We start from the raw sequence: 19,236 nt of genomic DNA on the forward strand, positions 1-19,236 counted from the left end.
CTGGTCAGTCACCGACAGCTCAGATCCCGTCAGCGTATACTTGAAGTTGGGGGTTTTCGTCCCAATGTGCATCACTTTACACTTGCCAACACTGAACCACATTTGCCACTTTGTCACCCACACACCCAGTTTAGAGAGATCCTTTTGCAGCTCCTCACAATTAGTTTTAGATTCCACTAACCGAAAGAGTTTGGTATCATCTGCAAATTTGGCCACCTCACTGCTCACCCCTGCTTCTAGATCATTTATGAATAAATTAAAAAGCACCGGTCCCAGTACAGATCCCTGGGGGTCCCCACTTCCCTCCATAGTGAAAACCATGAGGATGGATGGATGAAAATAGATGGAGATCTATACCTACCCTCTGTTTCCTGTCTTTCAACCAGTTAGCAATCCACACATGTACTTGTCCCCTTATCCCATGACTGCTAAGTTTCCTTGGGAGTCTTTGATGAAGAACTTTGTCAAAAGCTTTTTGGAGGTATACGATGTCAACTGGATCTCCTTGATCCACACAAGTTGACACTCTCAAAGAACTACAAAAGGTTCATGAGGCAAGATTTACCTTTTCACTCCCAGCAGGGCCTGTTCTTCTATGTGCTTTACAATTTTATCCTTGATTAGGCTTTCCATCAATTTGCCTGGAACGGACGTTAAGCTAACTGGCCTGTAATTTCCCGGATCGCCCCTGGATCGCTTTTTTTGAAAATCAGTGTTACATTTGCTACTTTCCAGTCCTCTGGTACAGAGCCCAATTGCAGGGATACGTTATATATTATTATTGTTGTTGTTGTTAATTCGATTTCTATACCGCCCTTCAAAAAATGGCTCAGGGCGGTTTATACACAGAAACAACAAACAAATAAGATGGAACCCTGTCCCCAAAGGGCTCACATTGTAAAAAGAAAAGATAGAAAAAAAACTATTATATATTTATTTTCTTGAACTTTTCTAAAAGTGTAATCTATGCAAAATGACTTTACCTGGTCAACAACATGCCTCCCCTACCCGTTAATAATTTGAAGCACTATTTGAAGTAGGCCCAATTCTTGTTTTATATCATTGAACTTTTAGCTTTTGGAAGCATCACAGCTGGTCAGCCAAATAGTGTGGCTAAGTACTTACTGTTCACAAACTATTTGCTACAATGAACAGGCTCGCAATAGCTCTGTGTATACACGGACAGCACTGTTATGAATCTTGTTCCTCCTCATTTTGATGTTTTTTACTGCCCAAATACAGACACTTCCAAGTTACAAACATCCGACTTTCAAACAAACAAAGCTCCATAACATATTACATTAAAGAAGTCCCCAACTTACAAATACCAACCCACACACACAAAGTAGTAACTCCTGGGAACTATTAGTGTTTTGAGTTATGAACATTCAACTTACAAATGGACTTTTGCAAAACAATCCGTTTGTTTCAACCTTCAAGACTGAATTGCTCAAACCCTACTCTGCCCAACTGGCAGTGACTTTCCAGGGTTTCAGGCAGAGGACTTCCCCAGCCATACTTAGCGAAACCAGAGATTGAACCTGGGACCTTTTGTGTGCAAAGCATGTGTGCTATCATTAAGTTACAACTACTTGCTATAGCATTATAGAAATGACGGATGACTAAAGCTTAACATACATCGAGCACTTTCTCACGATCATGTGAAGAGACTTTTGGACAGGCAGCAGCAAAGGCAGCAGAAGTACGCCTTCTCTACAAACAATCCGGCTGCTGGGTCTGGGAGAGTCAGGGCACATGATCCAGCATGCCCAGATGCTCTGCTGCTTCCCCTGCAGCACGGAACTCAGGACATGTAGTCCTAGCCCCCAGAACTCCCACAATGCACCCGTCAGGGGGGCGGGTGCCCGTCAGTGTTGCATCCACTGTAGCAGCAGCCGGTGAGGGCACTGGCCATTTGCAGCATGTCGTCTGAACATGCCCAAGTCCAGTTGGCAGTCAGTTAATCCAACTTGTTACCAATCTCAACCCGAGGTCTGTAACCAAGGGCTGAAGTCTGCTTGAAAAGGTCAACAAAAACAAATATTTGTATACCGCTTTTCAACAAAAGTTTTCAAAGCACAATCCAAAAAGAAACATAAGATAGACACCAGCAACAGTCACTGGAGGTACTGTGCTGGGGTGGATAGGGCCAGTTACTCTCCACCAGCTAAATAAAGAGAATCACCACATTTAAAAAGTGCCTCTTTGCCTAGTTAGCGGGGGTCGGTAACAAGCTGGGTTCAGAGCTGCCGCGGGGTGGGGGGGAGGCCTCCGAACACTCCCCAGCCTCCCCTCCATGATGGCGGCAGCCACCCTTGGCCACCCCAATTCTCAGCAACTGTGTGCGTGGCGCATCTGCCGCCGGGTAGTGCCGCTGCCAGCCATCTGCGCAGGCCACCACCTCAGTGTAAGTGTGGTAGGGGCCGGGGGGGGCCTCAGTGGGGATGGAGACGCGTCACTGCTAGCGGCCATGATGTGTGTTCTGCTCTGCCACACCGAAACCTGAGTGACAGAGACGACAGCCCCGCAGGCAGTGAGAGAGGCCTTAGCACGGCAGAGATCCTGCTAGCTGTGACTTAGGGGAAGGAGTTCCGCTGCCTGGCTGCACGCACACCTGGCTGGAGGGAGAGGAAAAGCAGGGAGGAAGAGGAAGGAGAGCAGTAGCCTATGAGCCGCCCACTGTCGTCCTCTTTTGCTTTTGACTGACACTCTGACTCCGACAGCAGACAGAAAAGAAGCAGAACAGAAATCTCCACAGGTAGCTATCTCTGATAAACAAGGAATGAAAAACATACTGCTTAGTCTTCTAACAATGACATGCAAGGCAAAAGATCTTCGCTTGGAAGGCAGGAAATCTGGGAAATGGAGGAAATCAATGTTGGATGCACTTACCCAATGTTGGGTAAGTTAGTCCCAACTGGAGAAGCAGGATAATGTTGGTGAATGGAGGAAGCAGCATGCAGAAAGGTATATATGAGGAGGGGGTGGGTGGGCTGCAGCTCAAAATTGCTGTGCAAAGTGTTGGAAAGAAAATGAGAGCCTCAGCCCCTGCTGTAAAGCATATCACAAACCTATATTGTTTCCACTGTGCTTTGAGCTTCCTGCAAAAGTGCTTCCTGGAGTTGAATCACACGTTCAAAATTTCTCCTCCACCTTTAAAAGCCTTTTCGTCCCCACCTTTGCCAACTCTGAAGCTATTTCTGGAGATCCCCACATACTCCCCTCCATCAAGCTATGTGGAATCAAGCTATCAGGCTGCTCCCTTCGCTACCATTCTTCCGAGGTGAAAACTCATCCATTTAGTCTCCTAAGTGAGCCCTCCCAAACCTCAATCCAGCCATGTTTTCGTGATATAGAGTACAGTGGGACAAATGGCCCGAGGCTGCTGCCTACAGTCACCTCTCGCCAAATCCTCATGGCTGCTAGCTCTCTAAAATAATCCCTTCATCGGTTCTCACATTTAAAAGAACATCCAAACATTAAAAGCTTGTCCAAAGTGTTTTAGGCTGCAATCCTAACCTTGTCGGTGAAATAGACAGAACAGTTTTTTAAAAGGTGATTGCCTTGCTGCTAGGCAAGTCTAAGCATGTTTACTCAGGAGTAAGCCCCACTCAATTCAGTGCGACCTATTCCCAGGTAACTGCGCACAGGACTACAAATTTAGGAAGTCTCTCCTGATTTTTTCAATACATTGCCGTCCTGACTCAAGAAGCTGCAGTGGGAGCTGTGTGGGATACAGTCTCTTCTCACCTGCAGTTTTCTGTTTTGAGGGGGTGTTTAAGATGGCTGTCACCTTAAGTGGCGCAGCGGGGAAATGCTTGACTAACAAGCAGAAGTTTACCAGTTCGAATCCCCGCTGGTACTATATTGGGCAGCAGCGATATAGGAAGATGCTGAAAGGCATACTGCACGGGAGGAAGCAATGGTAAACCCCTCCTGTATTCTTCCAAAGAAAACCACAGGGCTCTGTGGGTGTGAGAAGTCGAAATCGACTTGAAGGCACACTTTAAGATGGCCAGGGCTCATGGAAGTACAGCAAATGTTGAACTTGCCTCGTACTTCCTATTTATATTGCCTGGATGGGGTTTTCTTTGCTGGGCGGGGATGGATTTAGTGCATTCTGATAGAGACTGATGGTGATGGGGTGTGTGTGTGTGTGTGCACATGTTAGAAAAACTTAACCCTTGCTATGATTAAACATAGTTGGGATGCTGATTTCTGAATGAATACAGAGTAGGGGAGAGAAGAATTAATGCAAAGGTGGAGAAATCTTTGCAAATCTACAAGTAGATTGTGGGGAATAGTGCCAATATACTGTAGTAATTTGAGCAGACCTGCACAGACAGCCCTAGTTGTCTGGTTTTTGTTTTAAAATTATATCTATTTCAATATTGCTTTATTAATTTTTATTTTAATAATTTTAATTCAATAATCAATGCACTGAAAACTGACCTCGGCCCCCACACATCGAGTCAGAGTTGATTCAGGCTCACCAGGGTGTTCGAGTTGTGCACCCCTGCCCTACACACATTCACTCACTCTGGTTATGAGAGCAGGGATAGAGCCCTACATTTTATTTATTATATATAAATATCCCACTTATATCCCACTCTTCCTCCAAGGAGCCCAGAGTGGTATACATGGTTATGTTTATCCTTACAACAACCCTGTGAGGTAGGTTAGGCTGAGAGATTAGTGGCTGGCCCAGAGTCACCCAGTGAGTTTCATGGCTGAATGGGAATTTGAACTCAGGTCTTCCCAGTACTGGTCCTAGTCCATCACTCTAACTACTATGCTATGCTGGCTCTCTGCTACATGCAGAGGCACTCTTACCTCTGGATTTCAGGCTGAGATCCAGGGCCTTCAAATCCCCTGGAGGCCCAAATCATCTTTAGTCTGTCATGGGTGGTGTGGTTTGTGCTCTCAAGAACCTACATGTTAAAAAATGATGCTTAACTTGCAGCAGGGGGGCCTCCAAAGCTGTGTTCCCTCTAAGGCATGTGCACATGCGTGTGCTCACACATTTTTGATGTCTGCTCAGTAAATTTTAGATCCAGCTCATGTTGAATCAGGAAGGCCCCACTCTGAGTGCATGTGTGCACACAATGCCTTGATACTGCTGCCCAGAACAACATGCATTCTGCACACAGATGAAAAAAATTAGAGAGAATACTGCTCCAAAGGCCATTAGGTCCAAAATTACCTAAGTGCACCTCTGGTTGCATTGTGTGAAAAAGTTGGTCCTTTTGTTGGTCCTGAATTTCTTGGCAATCAGGTTCATAAGATGACCCCTGGTTCTACACACCATGCACAATTTTACTACACCAGTGAGATTGCTTGTCATCTTGCAAACAGAAAGGCTAGATCAAAGGGGAAAACAGCCTCTCTCACCATTTGCTCAGTGGATATATAATACAGTATTTGATATATACATCTCTAGGTGGTGAACATATTTAAACATTGTGCTTTGCAAATCTATTTCCAACCATCTTATCCATCCAGGTTTACTGTCAATCCTTAAGCATGGCTTAGGCATTCACATGTACTATGACCATAGAAAAAATGAAGAGTGGTTAATTGTTTGGACAGGACCACTTTAACTGGGCTGAAACAAATTACTACTCCTTAGATGCAGAAATCAATACAAGAAATAGGTTCTTGCACTTTTACCAAAACCACAGGTAACAAAGATACATTTCTTGAAAGAATCTGCCATAAAAACAAAGGGGAAATCCAGCCAAAGTTAAGCACTGTTAGGCTACATCTTTTTCTATAGAAGAACTAAGTATATACTTCAACTAAAACCTATGGACCTAAGTATGTGATGACATGAGAGTATGTTCACAGACGTCTATAGACTGGTCTATATCCATTTTTCTTTAGAAGCCTATGTAATTTATATTTATTGCTCTGTGTGAAGTGTTCAAATGGAAAAGGGGAGATGAGGGAGAGTTGTGTTTTTTTTAAGCACGTCAGGATGTAAGTAACTGTAATTTCACTATACCGATTCTTGGTTGAAGAAAAAGTTAATAATTTTGTTAAAGTTCTGCTCCTCCCTTCCACCTGCAAACCCTGATATTTTTATTTAGGTGGTATTCAACCTCTTCTGGATGGGGTTGCAAATTTTGTCTGAAGGGCCACATTTACCAGGGTTGCTTATAGATCCAGCTTCGTCACTAGAAGCCCAAATAGTATCCATATAACATGGAATACTATTCACCACTTCAGCCCCTCCTGTAGAGAAAATCTTTCCAGACGCTGGTTAATTCTTGTGCCAGAACCTAAGGGGTATACTCGTGGGTCAAATGAGCCGCAAGCCAAATCTGGCAACAACTTCAGACAACATTCTCCACATGGTGTAACACAGAAAGCTGCCATATACTGAGTCAGACCATAAGTCTATCTAGCTCAGTATTATCTACACAGACTGGCAGCAGCTTCTTCAAGGTTGCAGGCAGGAATCTCCCTCAGCTCCATCTTGGAGAAGCCAGGGAGGGAACTTGGAACCTTCTGCTTTTCCCAGAGTGGCTCCATCTCCTGAGGGGAATATCTTTTACAGTGTTCACACTTCTAGTCTCCCATTCATATGGAACCAGGATGGACCTTGCTTAGCTAAGGGGACAAGTCGTGCTTGCTACCACAAGACCAGTTCTCCTATCTTTGTCAAACAATCTGCTCACCAATTTGTGAAACATCACACAGTCTGGCCATTATCTATTCTCTGGAAACCAAAGTTTAGGCTATTGTAATGAACATTGATGAGATATGTCCTCAACAATGTTGCATATGTAGCTGCCTTTGAGGACAGCTCAGAAACTTCTTAGTTGAAAATACAACCGCTAGGCTATTAACCTGGGCCAGAAGTTGGGGACATACTTTGCCAGTACATAAACAGCCCCAATGTTTCCAGTCTATTTCTGAGCACAATTCATAGTGCTGGTGCTCACCTTTAAAGACCTAGACAGTTTGGAACCTGGATACCTGAAGGACTGCCTACTCTCATATCAAGCTGCCTATGTACTGAGGTCTTCAACTGTTGTAACCACCTGTGCCCATCCTCTATGTTCAATCACCATATGAGGTGAGGCAGGTGGTGAATAGGAAAAGGACTTTCAAAGTTGTGGGAGTCCATGTTCTCCCCAAGGAGGCTTGTCAGGCATGCACACACTTGAGTCTCTTTGCCACCAGGATAATTTTTGTATTTTTTCCAGGCCCTTAAAATTTGACAACAGTATTTTATGCTACAATTTTATCTATTTCTTTGTTCTTTGTTGTTTTTATTGTCTTGTATAGATACTGTAAGCTGCCCTGGAATTGTTTTTTTCCAAAGAACAAGGTATAGATTTATTTATAGAAATTGTATCTGTTTATATGATTTTTAGGTTTTGGTTTGGTTACATTGTAAGCTGCCCTGAGATTTTATATAGGGCAGTATCTAAATGTGACCAAAACAAAACAAACAATTGTGTATAATAAATGAATAAAATATATTTCCTCCATTAAATTTGCTAGAAAGCTAACCTGAAGCACAGTAAAACTTACTACCATCCCTTTAGATTCCCTTTCTGACACATCTTACAATTTTAAGGCAATCAATTAAGTATGATTCATCATATCGTAGTTATTAGTGGCGTGCACGGAAACATGGAGCTGCGGTTTGATGCTGGGGTGGTGGTTCTTTAAGGGTGGGGGGAGGGTGCACTTACACCCCCTGATGCTGTTCCCCTGCCAGCGCTCCATTTTTTGGAAAGCATATGGGGCAGCAGCATACCTCCCTGCTGCCCCTTCCCCCATTCTCAGCAGGAAGTAACATCTGCGCTTGCACCCAGGCCCTGCACACATGCGCTCACGTCGTGCGCCAGGCATGACATTCGCACGGGAGCCCAGCGCAGGCTCAGATGTTACTTCCGGCCAAGAATGGGGGAAGGGGCGGCAGGGAGGTACGCTGCCACCTCATATGCTTTCCAAAAAACGGAGCACCGGTAGGGGAAGAACAGCGGGTGGGGGGGAGTGCACCCTCCCCCACCCCTAAAGAACCACCCCCCGGCGTTGGACCTTCAAACGGCACCACATTCAAACCGGTTCAGAGGCCTCTACAATGGCCTCCAGACCACTTCGTGCACATCCCTAGTAGTTACAGCCAATGTTCACTTTAATTTTTTTCATCTGTGTGCAGAATGAGTTTTGTTCTGGGTTGCAATATCAAGGCAGTGTGTGCACATGTGCATTCAGAGTGGGACCTTCCTGATTTAACCTGAGTGGACATCAAAAAATGTGTGAGCGCACACACATGTACATGCCTTAGAGGGAACCACTGGTTGTAGCTTAGTGGTAGAGCAGTTGCTTTGTATGCAGAAGGTCCCAGGTTCAATGCCTGGCATCTCTATGTAGGGCTGGAAAAATATCTCCATCTGAAACCCTAGAGAACTACTGCCAGTCTGTGTAGACGATGCTGACCTTGAGACCAAAATGGTCCAATTCCGTAAGAGACAGCTTTGTGAGTATGTGGGAGACTTGCTGCCTCTATCTTTCAAACTGTGTATCATACATGATTATATTTTATTTATTTTATCTTACATGGCAACCACTTAACTACTTTAGCATTTTTATACTTAACAACAACAAGAGAGTAGCAAACTTCAAGTAAATGTAATTTCATCTGGATTGAGGCAGCTGTCTTCAACTCATCTGCAAATATGGCAAAATTCTTCCTATTATGTATCTAAATGTCACTGGATTAGTGGAAAAGACCCAATGAACAGTCTAATCATGCGCCAGGTTAAAATCCTATTCACACTAGCTTGGAAGTGAAGTCTCATGGAAGAAAGCCCTGTTTACTACAGATATGGGAAATGGACAATGCCAGAGAGAAGTTAAGACCACACAACAAACAAGATGGCAAATTAAATGTCTGCAGGGACTGTGTGTGTTAATTATCTTGAGTCCAACAAAGCATAGGGGCCTTGTCCAACTACAATCTCTGGAACCACTACTGATTAAGTGAATAAAGAGAGATGTACAGAAGCCTCTCTCTGACCTTTTTGTTCTATACCTCTGGAGCAGCATAATTAACAAGCACAATCTTATTATTTCGCCAGAATTTTGGAATTGTGCAAGGCACAAGTTGAATGGTTCTTTGTCACAAAGTTAAAGTGATCATTCACGATCTGCTCAATGAAACCACAAAAGGCGTAACTGTCTGCTCAATCGCTTTATATAAACTGAGGACACTTTTAAAAGAAAAACAGATTCAGTAAGGAAACCCTGTTGCATCTAACATGCACCAAATGTCAGCTGGCACTGACCATTCTTTCATCCCCTCCATCCGCTTTAAACAAGGAGTCTGAACAACGGGTACCTTGTTTTATAATAGACGCAACTAGCGTCCCGATCCCACCTTTAACAACGGATCAAAAGCAAAGCGGAAGGTGGCAGGAGGAGCGTCAAAAAATACCCCCCTTTTCCTCCTTGCTGTTAAAAGCTCAACAGCCCCGCGTCTTTGAATGCACAGGGCAAGATAACCAGACTGCCCACCCCTTGCTAAGTCCCTACAGCTTAATGAAGAGCACGATAGTGAGCTGCAAACGGCTGCAGTGATGAAACGCTGCACACACCGCCATGGTTTCCTGAACGTGTACGGGGTGCAGACGATAGTTCGGAACTAAAGACAGCAACTGCAAGCTCGGACCTTTCAGGAGGCCGTATGTATCAATACACACACACACACACACACACCCCACAACCCGCTGCCAGAGGAAGCCGGGGTTGCCTGACCCCGGCAGCAGCCTGCTTGGCAAGGGCTGACAACCGACGGCTTTGCTTACATAATCCGCGCTCCTCTGGTGGAGCAGAGGCCAAGCTGTGGTGGGCCCGGAACTGCTGCGGGGCCTCCCCTCTCACGGAAGGCGAGGCGGACATGGGCAGTGGGGTTGTGCCGTTGTGTCCGCCCAAGGAAGAAGGGAGTCAAAAGGAGCCGGCAACGCCGCTTTCTCACCTGCCACAGCCGCGTCTCGGCCGGCCGTCTGCCCTGTCGGGCCGAGAGGAAGCTTCACATCGCGTCCCCCTCACGCAGCCCGCCGCCGCAACAGCAGCACACTTCGCCTCGCCTGCCTTCACCTCGTCACTCCTCCTCCTCCGACCTCCCTCTTCTCTCAGAACGCCGCGTCACGCACGGCGCGCGGCAAGTCTCGCGCCACCAACCGTCGCTGCTTGCCTGCCTGTACCCGCCTCTCTCTCGCTCGCTCGCTCTTTTTCACGCGATCAACCACCCTCCGTTCGCAACAGCCAAGCGGCCTTCCGGCCCTGAGGCTGCGCCCTCTAGTGGCTCGCGCCGCTAAGGAGTCGCGTGCCCTAAAGCGGCAGCCTCTCTCAACCACTGTCGAGAGTGGGGTTGTTTTGTGTGTGTGTGTTTTAATTAAGCTTCACCGCCTCACGTGATGTCTGGAGCCCTCCTTCTCCCTCCCTCCCTGCTTCTCGCTTCCTTCCCTTCCTCGCGCTGCGGGTTGCTGACTCCTCCGAGGAGCAGACAGGCGAAGTCGGAGCGCCCTCTAAAGGGGGAGAGAAGAAGGGAGCGCTATTCGCCTCAGTCACAAATGAAACACTAGAGACGCGGGAGAGGGGAAGGGATAGCCCTGCACTAAGGGAGTGCTATATATAGACGAGCGAGATGGATATAGAAACACACGCGCGCGCGCGCCGAGCCCTAGCGCGACTTTCACGAACTGCAGCTCAGAATAGCCGTGTTGCTCATTCACGCTGTGCTGGCTGCGGGAGCGGAGCCTGCTTCCTGATACACACAGGCAGCTTGAAGCAGGGGAGCAGCACGCAGGCACAAAGCCCCCGCACGGGTCCATGGCGAAACTGTGGAGGGTTGTAATGGGTCTGTGTTTTCATGCCCGGGCTTGTTTGCACAGGCAACCCCCGCCCCGCGTCGTGTCGCCTAGTGGGTACGGGGGTGCGTGTGGAATCAAGCCCGGACATGAAAAACACCGAGGTCAGTGTGTGCACGCGCCTCCACACGCTCGCCGTCATCACCATCAGCCAGCTCCTTTTCTCCCCCGTTCCACGTACATGCAGACAAACATACAGCAGTGCGCTACAGCTGCTACGCGTCAGCCAGACTAGGCAGGCTTACCCGCAGTCCCTTATTAGCAGGGTTAGTTCCTTATTTCAGCCCTAAATTGACGCCGTGTATCCCTTGTTCATGGGGAAACCTCCTGCTATCATGGGAAGGGCACCATTGCCTCAACAATATTCCTGATATAAGGTAAAAATTCAACGCTATCTCTAATAATGATAGAAAGGCAATGCAAATGATCAGTATTTGAAGAAAAATGTAATTCAAATAATCTTTTTCAGTATGGCAGATAAGGTGCATGCAAAAGTAAAGTGTGCCATCAAGTTGATTTCGACTCCTAGAGACCACAGAGCCCTGTGACTGTCTTTGGTAGAATACAGGAGGGAGGTTTACCATTGCCTCCTCCCGCACAGTATGAGCTGATGCCTTTCAGCATCTTCCTGTATCGCTAGGGTTGCCAACATTTTATTGCCAGAATGAGGGACATAAGTGCGGGGGGGAGGCTGGCTGGGGGTGGGAGTTATATGCAGTGGTAATCAAGAGCCTGAGTATCATTGTAATTGAATTATATGCTATTAAATAATGCCAGCATTGTTATTATTTAGAACATATTCAAGTTATACCACTTTTCAACCAAAAACTTCTCAAAATAAGAAGCTGCTTGCCCTGCCACCAAAATGAGGGACATATGCTGTCCCTATAGGGATCAATATTTCATCCAGGGGCATAACTACTATTAGGCAAGGGGAGGCAGCTGCCTGGGGGGCCCCAGCCTCGAGGGGGCCCCCAGAGGCAAGTCACATGACTATATATTGTGAAGTGTGTGTGTGTATCAGCAAAGGGCCCATTTTAAAATTTTGTCTCCAGGCCCACTCCAGCCTTGTTACGCCCCTGATTTCATCCCTGAAATGAGGGACGTTCCACATAATGAGGGATAGTTGGCAATCCTCTATATCACTGCTGCCTGATATTGGTGTTTCCCATAGTCTCGGAAACATACCAGTGGGGGGTTGAACCAGCAACCTCTGGCTTGGTAGTCAAGCCATTTCCATGCTGTGCCATTAGGTGCACTTAGGTAATTTTGGAGCCTGGATCTAAAGGCCTTTGGAGCCCTACCCCAGACCCCTCCCCCCGCTCCAAATTAAGCATCATCCCCCTACACACACACACTGAGGCTATTCCCATGATCAACGGAAAGCGGACTTAGCCCGCTTTCCATTGATCGTGGGAACCATCAGGCTCATGGGCAAGCCCGGTGTTCCCAAGGCAGCTAGCCCGCCTAGAACACCCTCCCCTTAAATGAGGTTAACAGAGCGAGCACTCTATTAACCTCATTTCTTTGCTTGTGTGTTACCTTGGTGTGTAGCGACACATGAGTAGACCCCAGACCAGGAGGCTGCAGCCAGCCTCCTGAGCTCGGGGGTCTCTGCACGATGCCCTGCGCATTTGCGTGGGGCATCCTGGGACTTCTAGGGGCCGTGCAGCCCCCACTGGCTCTGTGATGGAGCCATCAGTTGTGTGGGTGGCTGATCTGGCTGCTCCAGGGCTGCCCTTTGATCTTTGGCAGGGAGTGCGGGCTAAGCCCGCTCTCCCCGCAGACCCGACAGAAGCTCTTCTCACAGACTGTGACAAACACAGTATTTTTAACATGTGGGGTATATTTATGCAAATAGCAGGAACGTTTCAACACTCAATATATTCCCATTCCACATTTTTCTTTCCCCACTCCCCGCTCTGTCTCTAAAGGACCAAGCACAGGTCAAAATCACACTCAGTCGTCCGGCGCAGTGTGGGCCAGCAGCTGTCACACCACCCAGGACAGACTAAAGAGGATTTGGGGCCCCCCAGAGGCTGTGGTGGCTCTGGACCTCATCCCCAAAATCCAGGGGTCAGAGCACCACTGAGTGCATGCTGCTGATTAAATGACTATTTCTACTACTAACAATTTATGTATTTAAAATATTTATTCCCTTCTCCTCCAGTAGTGGTGTGCACGGAACCACTGCGGCGCGGTCTGGCACTGAGGGGGGTGTACCTTTAAGGGCGGGGGGTGTAGAACTTACCCCTCCCGCCGCTCTTCCCCCTCCGGCGCTGCATTTAAGATCGAAGTTTTGGGGGCGGCAGCGTTCCTCCCTGCCGCCCCTGCCCCCGTCGTTGCCCAGAAGTTGAGTAAATACGAGCACAAATGTGCTTGTTGCGGCACGCACGCGCACAGTGGCAACAGGTCCGTGTGAGCCGCGACGGGCGCATGTGTGCTCGTATTTACTCGACTTCCGGGCAACGACGGGGCAGGGGCAGCAGGGAGGAATGCTGCCGTCCCCAAAACTTCGATCTTAAATGCAGCGCCGGAGGGGGAAGAGCGGCGGGAGGGGTAAGTACTACCCCCCACCCTTAAAGGTACACCCCCCCCAGTGCCGGACCGCCAGACCGGTCTGGTTCCGAACCGGTTCGGAGGCCTCTAACATGGCCTCCGAACTGGTTCGTGCACATCCCTATCCTCCACTACACTACTGCTCGGAGGTGGCTCACAACATTAACAATATAGATACAATGTAAAATAAGACTAATAAAGTTAAACAAGTTAAGTTAAACCAGGCTAAAACCATATTTAAAATAGTTTTTTAAAAATTTAAGTTAAACGTTATTTTAAGCAAAAAATGGAAAACTATAAAAATTAAAGAACCTACTACTACTTCAAGTTCTCCTTCTGTGTCTTAAAGGCCCCTGCGGCTGTATGCATTTCAACTCCTTTCCCATCTCTCTCCCTACCAGAGTACTCTGTGGTTCTGGTGGGCGCAGGTACGAGAGTTGCCAACAGTCCAGTACTGGGGACATTAACAAAAACATCAACAGCTATTAATGATGGGTTCACTTACCATTCTCCAGGTATAAGGAATGGATAATGAAAACCATGCAGGTGATAACTACTAGATAGTGCTTCTCTTTCTAGAAAACAAAATTACATCACACCCAGTCTGGGTTACAATGTTTAAATCAAAAAGCAGATGCAAAGCAATCTAAGTTGCAAGTTGCAAATAGTCTACATTGAAAGTGGTTAAAACACATACAGGACTGCTACACAGGCTCCTGATTACCCCACTTACATATTCGCTTCCCCGTGTCCCTTATTTGAGCAATGGAATGTTGGAAACCATGATTGTTCACACTTGGGCATAACTCTGTTTTCCAGACGTGTGTCTACACAGAGGCTAGTTTTTGCCCCAGTCATTTGTAGACACACACACCCCATTCACAACTGGCAACTTGGTGGCCTGCCTAGTGGTTGTACATTCAGCACAACAGGCAGTGGGCAGCATCCAGAATAAACTAAGTCCCATTGAAATTAATGGGACTTGGTCATGACTTAGTTTACTCTGAAAAGTTATGACTAACTTGTCTAATTTATTTCAGTTGGGTTTATGACTAGCTAGTCTGGATGCTGCCTATTGTCATTTGTGTGATCATCAAATATGGGGTGAATTAAAATGTACACAGGTTTCTCCCCACACACCGGAGCATTTTATTTATTTAGAATAATTTTTAATGCCTATTTTCTTATATATACTTGACTTGGCTTACAAAAATAATTTGAATTATACAAACAAGATATTTCTATGCAACGTGATTCTTTAAAACTTTTCATATTCTTCAGCTAATGTTCCATGTATCTTCTTAAAGTATCCCCCTCCTTTCCCCCCTTTACTCCCTGGCCAGCATAATTGGCTAATGTCTGAGTGCCTCAGATATTCAGATTCCAGTTTTACCAATTTAATCTGATTGTCTTTGGTTTATTGAACCTCACAGAACCCATGAGAGATAACATTACTAAATGCTTCAGGGCAATTGCTGCAGATAGATGAAAATATGTGTCAAGCCACTTACAACTCTTTCTATCTATTTGTGACTCTATTGAAGAACTGTTTATTTATTAATTGAAAAATTTTATATGCTGCCATTCTTCATATATGAACTCATGACAGCTTACAGTACAATTGGTTTTAAAAACAAATCGAAAGCTGCAGAACGATCCAAAAGGATTAGCAGTTTTCCAGGCTCATTTAGAACCCAGACCCTGATCAGGTGTATGCTGTATCCATTTCTTCTCTCCCTGCTAAGAATGCTTCCTGTAGATTCTACTGCTATTCCACACAGTTTTTACCAATAACATAACACTCTTTTGCAATAATACATCAAACTTCCAGATGTTCTGCCCCTTTATTCAGGCTTCTAAACGTCATGGAATGTGACATTTAGCCCAAGTCTGCCGATCATGGAAGCAGCAGGCATCACAGTTACAGCGAGTGCCTTTTCACACAAATGCCATACCCAGGCCACGCAAAGGCCTATTGCGCAGGCATGGCGGCCTCCCAAATGGCTGCCAAGCTGAGGGGGTAAGGCCAGAAACCGGCCAATTAATGGAATAAGGGAGGCTGGTGTGGGGAGGGGGAACCTCTGCGGGCATCCCCTCACCGCTGCCGTCTCAGACAACTCCCCCGGAGAGGGTAAGGGTAAGTTTAGAAAAATTAAAATTAAACACACACACACACACACACACACAACTCGTGGACCCCTCCAAACTAGGGAGGATTCAAGGAGGTGCTGGACCGAACCGGCTGGTCCAGTTCGGACTCGAGCCAAACCGGACCAGCTGGTTCCATGCATACCCCTAACCCCCACTTTCATTAAACAGTATTCTGCATCCATGAATGCTAGAGGCCTGTTTTTTTTCATGTTCAGATTTTCTTCATTTGCATGATTCTGAAAATGTTACCAGTTATTGCATCAGAAAGCTAAGTAATGAGATTCATTCTGTGACTGTGTGTATCTACATCCCAGAGAGTTTGCACCTGGGAGACAGCCCTGCATGAGAGGAAGACACAGCATAAAATTGACCTGTAACTAATAGTTTTTCAGTGGCAGCTAAACCTAATGGGGAGAAGAACACATTAATACTGCTGTATATAAGCCTGAAACCAGCCTGATCACATCTCTCATACAAGACAGTGCTGCATTGCAGGCACGGCCCACACAGTTTGCATGCAACTCCAGCCTTCTTCTGCATTGCCGCACTGTACTTGCTTTATCAGTAACATTCATTACAGGACATTCCTTGCTGCTGTCTGCTACAGCGACTCGGATACATTTGGGGATTAAAGTGCAAGGATAATCTATGTTTAACACGCTGTTGCTGTCAGAGGGGAAAATAAAGGATGAAGGTTCCTCCTCTAGATGCAGCTGGCTTTTACTGACACCTAATGGGCACAAGGAGACACTGCAGGGATCAAATATGCAGAAAATCAGGGAATGCCCCCCAGCCTACCCCTTCCTATTAAAAGAAACACACAACACAAAAAACTGCTTCCTTCCACAGGGTGGTCTGCCTCCATGCTTAACTTCCCCACTAGTACTATATCATGAACCTCTAATTAACTGTGCTTCTTAAATAATGTTGTTTTCAAGTTTCAAAACAAAATACTTCACAATTTATGTCATTGATATAAATGAGGAAATATAATGGGATCAAATAAATGTGTATGAGCTTGAAGACGAATATACAAGAAGTTGTAGGGCAAATTTAGACACCTGAGGAATGGTGAGAAAAGCAAAACAACTTTCAGTGCTCTTCTGCCAAACCAACTCAGAGCAACTGATGCACACTTTCAGGGTGTTCTGCTATCCAGGCTTAACTTCCCCACTAGTACTGCATCATGAACCTTTCATTAACTCCCTAAGCTGAGCTATAGCAGGGCCAGTGCCAGGTTGAGGTGGGCCCCTGTGCTGGGCCCTCACACCCCTGATGATGTGCACATGCTGGGCCCCCACATCCCCTCAGCCCCCATACGTCCCAGTGGTGCTTGGACAGTCCTCCTTCAACAGCACAACCTGCAGTTAGAGCAATGATACCATTTTGGATTGCCCAGATTTCTGGTTCTTTAATAGATGTCATTGGACAGGACACCTATGAAATCTGAAATGCCACCACCATTCCAGTCATGGGCACCATGGCTAAAGGAAGAGCATTAGCTGCTGCCCGCTGTTGCATGGTGTTGCATGGTAAGCCCCCTGGGAGTTATTCACACATGGCTTCATGCTGCAGGGTAAAAGTTGAGCGAAGCTACTTCGAATCACACTCTCAGCACTGAGGGAAGCAGCCTCTCCCCTCTGCTCTCGCTTTTTGTTTTTACAAGTTCACATGGCATGCCTCCATGTTTTCCTTCTAGCCAATGGCGGCGGGAGGGGGAGTACTAAAGAGCTATATCTGCATTTCTAAAGAGAGTATCCCTCTTATCATGCTAAAGATTCTATGTCAGTGCTTCTCCCTATTTGCTCTGGTGTTTTCAGAAAAAATAGCTTAAAACCAGCATTTTAAAAACCTGGAAATGCCTTGAGATAAGCTAGAATTCGCAAGACAAAGCCCGATTTGTGTGTGGAGTGGGTCCAAGGATCTTGAAGGGACTTCGGAATAAGTTTGGTTGGTGTGTGAACACACACTCTTTTGAAGGAGATTCGTGGTAGAAGCCCTGTCTGTAAAGCCTCCTGGCAAACTTACTGAACAGCAGTATGCAGTAGCAGCAGATGCTCTTCCTTCAGTTGCAGCACCAGTTTAGACAATCCAGTTGTCACAATACCCTGATAGATGTCTAAAATGGTGCTGCTGTTTATTTATTTATTCAATTTTATACCTTCTGAGCTGGCTCAGGGCAGTTTACAATTGTAAACTGTTGAAGGAATGTCTGTTGCTGCTCCCCATCCCTGTCCAGTAAGCTTTCTAGGGCCTAATTGCAGTGGAGGTTTATCAGGAAATAGTGGGCAGCAGCAGCAATAGATACTCCTTTTGCACCAGAAACATAATGAGGGTGTAACTTGTTCAGCTTTTAGGAGATGTAGGTACTGATGGCATCAACTCTTACCACCAGCAAGTCCCTATTGACCACTAGGGGTAGAGATAGTGAGCAAGGGGATTCCCCCTCTTACTATGCTTTCTCTACTCTGCTTCCCCTTTGTTAGACTTTGTTACACTGTTAGACAAGGTTGGCCCCTTTGATATCTATCTATCTATCTATCAATCATTCTAGCATATTTATGTACCACCCACTACTGATGTCCCTGGGCAGTTTACAACATTAAAACAAAACAATTTTTAAAAATCCAATTTAAAACATATAAAGTTCACATTAAATAGCTTAAAAACCACTAAATAGCTAAAAACTTGACTGAAGATATGTGTCTTCAGTTGTTTCCTAAAGATCCCTGCTAACTTGGCAAAGAGGTACCTTTTAATGTGGTGATTCTCTTTATTTAGCAGGGGGAGAGTAACTGGCCCTATCCAGACCCAGGACAGTACTTCCAGTGACTGTTGCTGGTGTCTATCTGATGTTTCTATTTAGATTGTGAGCCCTTTGGGGACAGGGATCCATTTTATTTATTTGTTGTTTTTCTGTGTAAACTGCCCTGAGCCACTTTTGGAAGGGCGGTATAGAAATCGAATAAACAAATAAATATATAAATAATAATAATAATAATATATAAAGGTCAACAGGGATGGAACATATGATGCTCCATGTGCCCACACCCAGTGAGGTGAGTTGGGTGGCTACTAGGGAGAGGGTCTTTTCAGCAGTGGCACCCCGTTTGTGGAATAGCCTCCCCAGTGAGGCTCGCCTGGTGCTATCGTTGTATTCTTTTAGATATCAGGTGAAGACCTTTTTATTCACACATGTTTTTGTTTGTTTTAATGTGTTTTTAGTTATACTGTATGTTTTATCCTTCTGTTTGGGGCATTATTTTGAGAGCCACCCAGAGAACAATTGCTGTAGAAGGGCTATATAAATAAAGTTGTTATACTAGCAGTAAACTAGCCAACTTGCACAGAGCATCTGTATGCTCTTTGGGGCTAGCTGTTCCCTTCTCCCTCCTGCCCCACCCTCCCTCCCTCCTGCCCCACACTCTTGCCCCCTCCCCTCCCTCCCACCCCTCTCTCTCACCCTCCCCTCCCTCTCACCCTCCTGCCCCAGTCTCTCCTGCCCTCCCTCCCCTCCCCTGCTCCTCTCTCCTGCCCTCCCCCTCCTCCCCCTGCTCCTCTCTCCTGCCCTCCCCCTCCTCCCCCACACTCTCTTGCCTTCCCTCGCTCTGTTGCCCTCCCCCATGCTCTCTTGCCC

General features: G+C 46.3%; 1 protein-coding gene and 1 long non-coding RNA gene across 6 annotated transcripts in view; one reads left to right on the plus strand and one right to left on the minus strand.

Moving 5' to 3' along the window:
* The window catches only part of REV1 (REV1 DNA directed polymerase), a 113,055-nt gene extending 102,510 nt beyond the window's left edge, over positions 1–10,545 (minus strand). The window contains exon 1 of one of the 5 annotated variants that reach the window (XM_053306207.1): positions 9,995–10,545. The gene's annotated coding sequence lies outside the window, so the exon portion shown is untranslated. The remainder of the gene's footprint in view (positions 1–9,994) is intronic. The other 4 variants (XM_053306209.1, XM_053306205.1, XM_053306208.1 and 1 more) reach the window with 4 other exon arrangements.
* Positions 10,431–19,236, plus strand: part of LOC128349611 (uncharacterized) — a 41,604-nt gene continuing 32,798 nt past the window's right edge. Inside the window, exon 1 of the long non-coding RNA XR_008318878.1 lies at positions 10,431–11,266. This is a non-coding gene — a long non-coding RNA (uncharacterized LOC128349611). The remainder of the gene's footprint in view (positions 11,267–19,236) is intronic.

This window comes from Hemicordylus capensis, chromosome 3, assembly GCF_027244095.1.
Source record: "Hemicordylus capensis ecotype Gifberg chromosome 3, rHemCap1.1.pri, whole genome shotgun sequence".
NCBI classification, from domain to species: domain Eukaryota; kingdom Metazoa; phylum Chordata; class Lepidosauria; order Squamata; family Cordylidae; genus Hemicordylus; species Hemicordylus capensis.